We start from the raw sequence: 12,067 nt of genomic DNA, 5'->3' as shown, positions 1-12,067 counted from the left end.
AGCAGGCTAACATCCTGCCAATCCCTTCCCCAGCCCCATGCCTCTGGGGGGAGTGCAGGTGTCTGTTCCTGCAGCCTGGGGACCTGTGCTGCCTGGAAAGCTCCCACTAGCCACCACCGCCGCCCCCCCCCCCCCCCCCCCCCGCTGCACGGCAGCCCCCAATCTCAGGTTGGAGATGGCAGGTGGCGGGTAGAGCAAAGGGCCCATGTGTCCCAGACAGGCGCTGTCTTGTCTTGGGCTATAGCAGTTGCTGCCCCCATAGCTCCCTGTGCCCCAGGCAGGGTCTCCCCTGCCCAGTGCTGGAGGCAGAGCAGGCTCTGGCTGCAGTGGGCTGGGAACGCTGCCTGTGGCCAGGCCTGTACTGGGAGCAGAGAGGGAACAGCTGGAGAAGCCCTGGGGGCCTAGGCCAGGGTTGTACCGTATAGTCTGTTCCCCAGACCCACAGCCCTGGGGCTCCCAGTTCATGTTCCCAGGATCCCAACCTCCTCTCCACTGCCACCAACAGGGATCCTGCCCTGTATTCTCTGGCCGTGCAGAGCCCTCCCTAGCAGTGGGGGCCCATTCTGTCTTCTCCGGCCCCACAAACCCCTCTCCCCAAGCACTGGGGCTCTTATCCTGAGTTCCCCAGCCCTCTTCCCCTCAGCAGCAGGGGGTGCAAGGTCTGAGCCCATCATGTGGTTTCTGTCGTACTGGCTGCATCCCTGCTGGCTTGGTTGGGACTATGTGTGTGCAGTGCTTCCCCCCTTGTGGGGCAGCTGACGGGGCAGAGCTCCGCAAAGGAAGGAGCGCCTGGTGCTGGCTTCGGGTGGGCACTGACCTGGCTAGGGGTGTGGGGCTTGGGGGTAATGGACAAACGTTCTGCACACTCTGGGTGAGAGAGCCACTTTTCTGCCAGGGCGGTTCAGTTTTCTGCCAGGGCGGTTGACTCAGAAAGTGCCAATGGGACCAAGCAAGCACTCTGTGGTGCTAAGTCATAACAGCCATATGGGGTTAGCCCTATGGCCCAGCTAGCTCAGTGTCCTGTCTGCTGCCAGTGGCCCATGCTGAGTGCTCCAGTTATCGAGTGATTGATCCCATCAGCCAGTCTGGCAGTCGGAGGTTTAGGGACACCCTGAGCATGGGGTAGCATCCCTGACTATCCTGGCTAATAACACTTCCCACTGAAACCGGGCAGATGGACCTGCCCCCCTGCCAGGCTTCTTTCCTCCATGGCTCCCCATATAACCTGCCAGAGCCAGGCAGCCTGGCAACCTTTGAAAACATAGTTTTGGTTCTTGGGCTGGTCTCAGCTCGCATCAGGCCCTGCCTGTTCTCTGTCTATGGCTCACAAGCAGAGGCCTGGCTATAGCTCTGCTGGCCTGACACCTGAGCTAGACACAGCCAGGCACAGGGAAGAGTTCGTGCAGCGCCCTAGACACGGCCTCAGAGAGATGGATTAACTGCTGCACTGGGCACACCCTGCCCCTGGCTGCAGGAAGCATCTGTGTTCCAGAGCTCTGGCTGCTGTGCCAGAGCTGTGCCGTGGGAGCCATGGTGCAGACATGGCTCAGATCCTCTGAGCACTGAATTGCTTTGGGCTAACTCAAGTCTGGGCTCTGTGCGTGGGGGCCCGGTGCCATTCCCCTCTGAGCTGGCTTGGAGATTGGACTGGACTATCCCAGGGCCCTTCAGCCCACAAATGCTTGATGTGGGCTGGTTCGGCATCATCTGGGCCTGGAGGGAATTTGGCTTTTCTGGAAATGCAAAATCTGTCCCATGCAAGAACCTCTGGTGGGCCCAGTTCTGTAGCAGAGGAACTGAGTGTTAGCCGCTGAACAGAACCCAGTGTCAATCCCCCCTCATCTCTGTTAACAAAGGCTCCAGCTCCCAAACCTGGCTGGGCTCACGGAGCCTCCCAGGGAGAAAGAAGCCGACAAGAAACAAACACTACCAGGAAGGAGCAGCCCCCCCAGCTGGTTTATGCCCATCATGCAGGACCTGGAGCCCCTGGCCCCAGGGAGGCATGCATTGGGCTTAGCGAGGGGCACCCTGTTAGCAGCAGGACCCATTGCTGGAAATGCGAGCAGCTATTTGCTCTTGGGGGCTGCCTCTTGCACCGGGCGAGCTGCAAGCCAAGAGGGCATGTGTGCTACAGAATCTGTCCTTCCCTTGAAGGCTGTGATCAATCCTCCCACCTTGCCCAGCACTCTGGGGCAAGGCCCCAGAGCTGGGCAGGGGCGGAGGGTACAGGTCCTGCCAGCTATGTATGTGCTTCCCATGCTTCTCCCCTACATCCCAGCCCCTCTCCTATTTCCCCCTCATCCATCAAAGCTCAGGGCCATGGGAGCTGGGACCCAGCCACACACACACCCTCTGCTCTGTCTGGAGTGACTGACCCGCTGGCCAGCTAGTGAGTGAGTCCAAGACCACCCCACATTCCTTGCTCCTAGCAGTGCCCTGTCAGCGCCAGGGTTGTGAGCTTCCCCCCAGCAGTGCACTCATACGCACACCCCAGACCTGCCCAGGGAAGAAGCTGCCCGGCAGGGACCGTTACGGGTGGAGGTGGGCAAGATGCAGGCCAGTTATGCTGGCAACAGGGCTGAACCCCCTCTAATCCCCACCACATGTCAGACTGAGATGTTGTCTTCCTGGCTGGGTTAATCATCTCCCAGCCCTGTGCTGCCAGCTGCTGCCCTGGGAGGGGCCCTAGGCTGGTATCACCAGGGCTTTTCTCGAAGCCAGGTAGGGCAGCCCCTTTCTTGCCTCCCCCCATCCTTCAAACCTCAGGACCAACGGAGTTCGGGACCCAGCTGCACAGACCCCTCCACAGTGCCAGGAGTGACTGACACCCCTCCCCCCCCAACAATGCTGTCAGTGCCGGTGCTGTGAGCTTCCCCCAGCAGTGCCCTGTGAACACCTGGGCTGTGAGCTCCCTCCTAACAGTGCTTCATGAGCACCAGGGCAGTGAGCTTCCCCCCAGCAGTACCCTGTCAGCCCCAGGGCTGTGAGCTTCCCCCCAGCAATGCCCTGTCAATACGAGGGCTGTGAGCTTCTCTCTCCCTCCCCCCATTCCCCCCCGCAGTGTCCTGTCAATGCCTGGGCTGTGAGCTCTGGGTATCTGGGCAGGAGCTGGATTAGGGGCTAAAACAGGCTGGTGGGACAGGGTGCTGGGGGTCTCGGGCAGGAGCTGGTTTAGTGACTGGGATGGCTAGGGGCAGGGTTTGGCTGCTCCTCAACAGAATGGGAACCCCCCTTCCATTGACATGCTGCAGGAGCCCCAGATGTGAGGCCCAGAGCTGAGAGTCCCAGGCAGGGTCTAGCCCATCTGGGGCGAGGGCAGCAGTTGCAGCTGCAGCAGAGTTCCCTAGGTGCAGGACAGGGGGCAGGAGGGGAAAGCACATCAGTCCTGATCCAGTCCACACACCCCGCCCCCTGAGCCAAGCAGTCTCTGCCCTGGGGCTGGATCAGCGCTGGTGCCCTATGGGGGGAAAATCACTTTGTAGTGGTAATGAGGCCAATGTAATCAGGGTGGTCCATTTCAACCAGTTGACAAGAAGGTGTGAGTAACAGTATGGAGAAATTAGTTTTTGTAATGACCCATCCACTCCCAGTCTTTATTCAGGCCTAATTTGATGGTGGACCACTACAAAGTGATTTTTTTCCTCCCTTGGTAGTCTACTGTTGAGAATAGCCTACTTCCACTTTAATTGAATTGTCTGATTAGCACTGACCCCCTACTTGGTAAGGCAACTCCCATCTTTTCATGTACTGTGTATTTATACCTGCCTACTGTATTTTCCACTCCATGCATCTGATGAAGTGGGTTTTAGCCCACGAAAGTTTATGCCCAAATAAATTTGTTAGTTTCTAAAGTGCCACAAGGACTCCTTGTTGTTTTTGCTGATACAGACTAATACGGCTACCCCTCTGAAACCCGTCATCTTACTTTCTGTAGCCTCTTCTCTTCCCTCCCTCTGGTGGTGACCTGCGTTACTGAGCCTGACCAGACAGGTTTTTCTGAGCAGCTCATGCTGCCCTCCTGCCCAGAAGGTCTGCGATTAACTTGTGTTAAAAAAATGTAACACATTAATTATGCTAGGCGTTAACGCCAGTTAATTGACAGCCCTAATCATAATGCCTCTATATTAGCGGTTCTCAAACTGCAGTTCTCAAACTGACCCCTGTTTTAATGGGGTCACCTGGGCTGGCTTAGACTTGCTGGGACCTGGTGTTAGGATATAGATATTCAGGCCTGTCTGTAAAGGTCTATACTCTAAGAATTTAGGTGTATTCTTATCACTTAGCTAGTTATAGAGGTGTCACGGAGTGTGGGGGAGTCCAGGCCCTGCACCCCTCTTCCTGGGATTCACTGAGACTCTCAGCCAGCCAGTAAAACAGAAGGTTTATTGGACAACAGGAACACAGTCCAAAACAGAGCTTGTGGGTACACGCAGGACCCCTCAGTCAAGTCCTTCTGGGGGAGCAGGGAGCTTAGACCCCCAGCCCTGGGGTTCCCTGTGTTCCTCCACCCAGCCCCAAGCTGAAACTAAAACCCACCGAGCAGGTTCCCTGCTGCAGCCTCCGTCCACATTCCTGGGCAGAGGTGTCACCTCCCCCTCCCCCTCCTGGCTCAGGTGACAGGCTCTCAGGTCTCCCGTCCCCAGGGCACATTCCCAGGTCAACACTCCCCCCTCCCTGCTGCTTCACATCGTCACATCTCTCCCCCCTTCGAGACTGAACTGAGCGGGGTCACTGTGACCAGTGACCTGGGGAAGTTCGGGGCCCCCTCTCCGGGACAGCGCATCCGCTATCAGGTTGGCACTTCCCTTCACGTGGACCACGTCCATGTCGTAATCCTGCAGGAGCAGGCTCCACCTCAGGAGCTTGGCGTTGGCTCCTTTCATCTGGTGCAGCCAGGTCAGGGGAGAGTGGTCGGTGTACACGGTGAAGTGTCGCCCGAAGAGATAGGGCTCTAGTTTCTTGAGGGCCCACACCATGGCCAGGCACTCCTTCTCGATGGCCGCGTAGTGTTGCTCCCGGGGTAGCAACTTCTTGCTCAGGTACACGATGGGGTGTCTCTCCCCCTTTTCATCCTCCTGCATTAACACCGCCCCCAGTCCCGTGTCGGAGGCGTCGGTGAACACCACAAAGGGCTTGTCAAAGTCTGGGTTTGCTAGAACTGGGCCACTGACCAGAGCCTCCTTCAGCGCCCGGAAAGCCTCCTGGCACTGCTCGGTCCAGACCACCTTGTCTGGCTTCCCCTTCTTGCATAGCTCAATGATGGGGGTGGCTATGGCGCTAAAGTGGGGCACAAATCTTCGGTAGTATCCTGCCATCCCAATAAAGGCTTGGACCTGCTTTTTGGTGTGGGGAGTGGGCCAGTCTCTGATCACCTCCACCTTGGCCGGTTCCGGCTTTAGGCGGCCGCTCCCCACCCGATGGCCCAGGTAAGATACTTCAGCCATCCCCACCTTGCACTTCTCCGCTTTGACAGTCAGCCCAGCCCCCTGGAGTTGGTCCAGCACTTGTCTAACCTGGGACACGTGGTCCTCCCAGGTCTGGCTAAAGACACAGATGTCGTCAATATACGCCACGACAAAACTCTCCATCCCCCTCAGGAGCTGGTCCACCAGGCGCTGGAAGGTGGCCGGCGCTCCCTTGAGGCCGAAAGGCAGGGTCAGAAACTCATAGAGCCCCAGAGGGGTGATAAAGGCCGATTTCAGCCGGGCATCTGCATCCAGCGGCACTTGCCAGTAGCCCTTTGTAAGGTCCATGGTGGTAAGGTACCGAGCTCCTCCCAGCTTGTCTAGGAGCTCGTCCGGCCTGGGCATGGGGTAGGCATCCGATACAGTGATGGCATTGAGCTTCCGATAGTCCACACAGAACCGGACTGACCCATCCTTTTTGGGGACCAGCACCACCGGCGAGGCCCAAGGGCTGGCCGATGGCTGGATCACCCCCAAAGCCAGCATGTCCCGGACCTCTCTTTCCAGGTCCTGAGCAGTTTTCCTTGTGACTCGGAAGGGGGAGTATCTTATCGGCGGGTGCGACCCCGTCTGCACCCGGTGGACAGTCAGATTAGTGCGTCCAGGCTGGTTGGAAAACAGCTGTCGGTACGGATGCAGCACCCCCCTGACCTCAGCTTGCTGGGCAGGGGTGAGCTGATCCGAGAGGGGGATTGTTTCCAGGGGGGAACCAGCTCTGGTCCCAGGGAATAGATCTACTAAAGGGTCATCTCCCTGCTCCTCCCACTGACCACACACAGCTAACACCACATTCCCCCTGGCATAATATGGCTTCATCATATTCACATGGTACACCCGGAGGTGGTGGGCCCGGTTCGACAGCTCCACCACATAGTTTACCTCATTGAGCTGCTTGACGACCTTGAACGGGCCCTCCCAGGCGGCCTGTAGTTTGTTCTTTCTCACGGGGATGAGAACCATCACCTGATCCCCGGTGGCGTAGGCACGGGCCCGCGCCGTGCGGTCATACCAGACCTTCTGCTTCCTCTGGGCTCTGGCCAGATTCTCCCTGGCCAGGCCCATGAGTTCAGCCAGTCTCTCTCGGAAGGTCAGGACATACTCCACCACTGACTCTCCATCGGGAGTGGCCTTCCCCTCCCACTCGTCTCTCATCAGGTCCAGGGGGCCCCTCACCCTCCTTCCATATAACAGTTCGAACGGGGAAAATCCGGTAGACTCCTGGGGCACCTCCCTGTACGCGAACAGCAGGTGAGGTAAGTACTTGTCCCAATCCTGCGGGTGCTGGTTCATAAAGGTTTTCAGCATCATCTTTAGCGTCCCGTTAAACCTCTCCACCAGCCCATTGGACTGGGGGTGATACGCTGAGGCCCAGTCATGCCGGACCCCACATTTCTCCCACAAGCACCGGAGCAGGGCCGACATGAAGTTGGAGCCTTGGTCTGTCAAGACTTCCCTGGGGAACCCCACTCGGCTGAAAATGGTCAGGAGCGCATCTGCCACGGTGTCTGCTTCAATGGAAGCTAAGGGCACTGCCTCGGGGTAGCGGGTGGCGAAATCTACCACCACCAGAATGTATTTCTTCCCCGACCGGGTCGTCTTGCTGAGAGGCCCCACGATGTCCATGGCCACCTTCTGGAAAGGCTCCTCTATGATGGGCAAAGGTCTCAACGCCGCTTTCCCCTTGTCCCGGGCCTTCCCCACCCTCTGACAGGGGTCACAGGATCGGCAATACTGCCGGACGGTGGTAAAGACCCCGGGCCAGTAAAAGTTCTGTAGCAACCTCTGCCGGGTGCGCCGGATTCCCTGGTGCCCTGCGAGGGGGATGTCATGGGCCAGGGACAGGAGCTTGCGGCGGTACTTCTGGGGGACCACCAGCTGCCTCCTGATCCCACAGGACTCCCCTTCCCCTGGGGGAGCCCATTCTCGGTACAGGAACCCCTTCTCCCACAGGAACCTCTCCTGGCAGCCTCTCCTCATGGTCCGTCCCTCACTGAGGTCGGCCAGGTCCCTGAGCTTCTGCAAGGAGGGATCTTTCCTCAACTCGGCCTGGAACTCAGCGGCTGGGGAAGGGATGGGGCCCGGTTCCCCCTCTGTGGCCAGGTCTGAGGCCGCAGCCTCTCTGAGCCGTGCCCCTCGGCGCTCCCTCCCCACCCGAGTAGGGTCTCGCGCCTCCAGTGTGGTACCCTCCCCAGGGTCAGGTCGCAGTGCCCCTCGCCGGCTCTGGCTACGGGTCACAACCAGGGCGGTCTGGGGGTCGCTTGGCCAGTCCTCTAGGTCTCCCCCCATCAAAACTTCAGTGGGCAAATGGTGGTGTACCCCCACATCCTTGGGGCCCTCCTTGGTCCCCCATTTCAGGTGTACCCTTGCCACGGGCACCTTAAATGGGGTCCCGCCCACCCCCGTCAGGGTCAGGTAGGTGTTGGGCACCACCCGATCTGGGGCCACCACCTCGGGCCGGGCCAGCGTCACCTCCGCGCCCGTATCCCAGTATCCATTGACCTTCCTCCCATCCACCTCCAGGGGAACAAGGCACTCTCTCCGGAGGGACAGCCCCGCACCCACCCTGTAAACCGAGCACCCTGAGTCCAGAGCCTCCAGCCCTCTGGCGGGGCTGGCTGGGGGTACTCTTCCCTCCTGAGCAGGTGGCAAACTGGTAGCCCCCCCTTTCCTGGGTCGCCTGCCCCTCGTCCAGCTGAGTCCCTACCCAGTTAACCCTGGGTAGGTTGGGTCTGCTCAGTTTGTCCCTGAGCCCGGGGCACTGGGCCCGTACGTGGCCTCTCTGGCCACAGTGATAGCAGCTCAGGTCACGTTGGTCCCCTCGAACGGGTCGGAGGGGCCCGACACCAGGCGTTCCCCTTTGGAGGGGGTTCTCCCTATTTCCCCGCTGGGAGGCCCCATGGTGACTCTCTCTCTGCATCGGGGGGGGGCCTGTTCTTTTGGGACTCCTCCCGGCTACCCCCTGACCGACTGTTCACAAACTCGTCGGCCAGCTGCCCTGCATGCTGGGGGTTCGCGAGCTTTTTGTCCACCAGCCACAGCCTCAGGTCGGAAGGGCACTGTTCATACAGGTGCTCCAGTACAAACAGGTCAAGCAGGTCCTCTTTAGTTTGGGCCCCCGCTGTCCACTTGCGGGCATATCCCTGCATCCTGTTGACCAGTTGTAGGTAGGTGACCTCAGGCGTTTTACGCTGACTCCGGAACCTTCTCCGGTACATCTCGGGGGTCAGCCCAAACTCACGGAGCAGGGCCTGTTTGAACAGTTCATAGTCCCCTGCCTCTGCCCCTGTCATCCGGCTGTAGACCTCCACGGCTTTGGGGTCCAGTAAGGGGGTGAGGAACTGGAGCCTGTCTGCAGGGTCAACCCTGTGCAGCTCGCAGGCATTCTCAAAGGCCGTCAGGAAGCTATCTATGTCCTCCCCCTCCTTCCGCTGGGCCAGGAAGCACTTATCAAAGCTCCTTGCAGTCTTGGGTCCCCCCTCACTCACCGCAGCCGGGGCCCCACTGCTCCTCAGCCTGGCCAGCTCCAGTTCATGCTGCCTTTGTTTCTCCTTCTCCTGCTGCTCATGTTGACGTTCCCTCTCCTTCTCCTGACGCTCCCTCTCCTTCTCCTCCTGCTCATGTTGACGTTGTTTCTCCTTCTCCTCCTGCTCATGTTGACGTTGTTTCTCCTCATGTTGACGTTGTTTTTCATGATCCTCCAGCTCCCTCATTTTCCTCTCCCTCTCCCATTCCAGCCGCATCCGCTCCAGGGATGGGGAGCTCCGCTGGGAGGATCCCCTGCTGGCTGCTGGGGTCAGGGGGCCCTCGGTATTCGCTGGGCTTCCCACAACCCCTCCCCCAGGCATAGGTAGGAAGGGTCTCGGGGTGTCCTGGGCAGCAGTCTGACCCCTCCCAGCCTGGTCAGGCCCCAGGGCCCACGCTGCGTTCGCCGGGCGGCTTCCCTCAGGGACAGGGATCGGGTCATCCAAGCGATCCCTCTCCTCCAGCTGGGCAATCAGCTGTTCCTTGGTGGACCTCCCGACGCGCAGCCCCCTCTGCCTGCACAGCTCCACCAGGTCGCTCTTAAGGCGTTTAGCGTACATCTCCCGGCTGGCCACTCGCAGGCCGGGCAGCTGTCCACGGTTTCCAGGAAAAGCCCCTAGTGTGCCAGTCCTTCTTGAGGTCACCACCTCTTTGCCAGGGTCGAGCTGCAGACTCCTCCGCCCCTGGGACCGCTCGCTGCAATCCCCCGGGGGACCCTGTTACTGCAAAAGTCCTTCTCTCTGGTCACACACTCCCAGGGGTTAACCGCCCCCTGAAACCGTCTCTCTCTGAATCTTCAGCACGCCTGGTCCCCGTCAATCCCCCTTCGTTTTACTGTTCCCCAGTCACTTACTGCAGGAAGCGCCGTTCACGGGGTGCAGTAGATCCCACCGCTGCCACCAGTTGTCACGGAGTGTGGGGGAGTCCAGGCCCTGCACCCCTCTTCCTGGGATTCACTGAGACTCTCAGCCAGCCAGTAAAACCGAAGGTTTATTGGACAACAGGAACACAGTCCAAAACAGAGCTTGTGGGTACACCCAGGACCCCTCAGTCAAGTCCTTCTGGGGGAGCAGGGAGCTTAGACCCCAGCCCTGGGGTTCCCTGTGTTCCTCCACCCAGCCCCAAACTGAAACTAAGACCCACCGAGCAGGTTCCCTGCTGCAGCCTCCATCCACACTCCTGGGCAGAGGTGTCACCTCCCCCTCCCCCTCCTGGCTCAGGTGACAGGCTCTCAGGTCTCCCGTCCCCAGGGCACATTCCCAGGTCAACACTCCCCCCTCCCTGCTGCGTCACATCGTCACAAGAGGTATAAAAGAAAGAATCAAAATCACTGTCTGCCGGTGTAAGGGCCTTCTCTTACTGTGACAGTCTGAGGCCCTGTGCTTAGGCTAAGGCCTTTGGCTAAGCAGCAGAGGCAGCCATAAGCCAGGAAGCGAACAGTCACATCCTCACATTCCAAACTAGTCACATTGAAAGAAGGTGCTATTGGGCTGTTAGGAATACAATGCTGTCCTGAATACAATCCTGTCCTGATAATTCCTATCACCTCCAGAGAAAGGGAAGTGCCTAGAAAATGTAAAAGGAAACTTAGTTTGATAGCATCCTGTCTGGCAAGAACTCACTTATCAATAGCTGGGATGTGAAATCCTCATTTTCTGTGTTGTTCTATCACTGTACTCCCCACTTTGCTATTCTTTGTCTGTATAAACTCTGGTTCTGTGATTGTTTCTGTCTGCTATATCATTAATTTTGCTGGGTGTAAACTAATTAAGGTGGTGGGATATAATTGGTTAAATAATCATGTTACAATATGTTAGGATTGGTTAGTTAAATTTCTGTAAAATGGTTGGTTAAGGTATAGCTAAGCAGATCTCAAGTTTTACTATATAGTCTGCAGTCAATCAGGAAGTGGGGGGCTGGGGTAGGAACAGGAAATGGGGGTAGGGAACTTGGAATCATGTTTTGCTAAGGGGGGGAATGGGAACAGGGACACAGGTAAGGTTCTGTTGTGTGAGAGCTGGGAAGGGGGATGCTAAGGAAGGAAACTGGAATCATGCTTGCTGGAAGGTCACCCCAATAAACATCAAATTGTTTGCACCTTTGGACTTCGGGTATTGTTGCTCTCTGTTCATGCAAGAAGGACCAGGGAAGTAAGTGGGTGAAGGAATAAGCCCCCTAACACCCGGGGCCAAAGCCAAAGCTTGAAGCCACACTGCCTGGGGCCGAAGCCTGAGAGCTTCAGCCCAGGGAAGCAAGGCTCATGTCACAGACCCCCTGACTGCAGCTGAAGCCCTTGGCCTTTGGCTTGGGTCCCCCACCCATGGTGGAGGGGCTCAGGCTTTGGTCCCCTACCCAGGATGGTGGGACTTGGGTGGGCTCAGGCTTTAGTTCTCCCTCATGGGGTCATGTAGTAATTTTTGTTGTCAGAAGTGGGTTGCGGTGCAATAAAGTTTGAGAACCCCTGCTCTATATAAATCCATGGTATGCCTGTCAGGGACTCACAGGACTTGTGCTCTCTCTTGGCTCTGTACGGCCCCTGGGAGGAACCTCCTACAGCCCTTCTCGGGGGTCCACTTTCTCTCAGGGGTTAAGACATAGGCCCCTCCGCTTCCTGGAACCACACCTCTCTGAGCCTTAATACACCTCTCTCTTGCCGTGGGCCCCCTCAGGGAGTCCACTGGCTTTGGACCCCCGGGGCCGCTACACCCAGAGGGAATAATGCCACCCTGATATCTAGACTGGAGCGACTCTCAGCCAGTGTAAAACAGGAGGGTGTATTGAGCGGCTACCATGCTGAAACCTGAACCCAGCACAGGAAACTCTCAGGGTCTCAGACCTAGCATCCCTCAGCACAGCACATCTAGGTTTCTTCTGCAGCCAGGTGGGCTCTGCCTGCTCTCCACTACCAGCCCAGAACCCACTCCTTCCAGCTGGGCATCTGATATCACTGTCTCCCAAGTCCCGCCTCTGTCCTTTGTCTTCTGTCCCAGGTCAACAGATTGCCTCGGCCTCCTCTCCTTTCAGCTTCTCCTCTCATCCGTCCTTTGTTTCCCCTCTGGCTGGAACCGGCTGGTCAGGCC

This window comes from Natator depressus, chromosome 24, assembly GCF_965152275.1.
Source record: "Natator depressus isolate rNatDep1 chromosome 24, rNatDep2.hap1, whole genome shotgun sequence".
NCBI classification, from domain to species: domain Eukaryota; kingdom Metazoa; phylum Chordata; order Testudines; family Cheloniidae; genus Natator; species Natator depressus.
Note: the sequence above shows the minus strand (reverse complement) of the source record.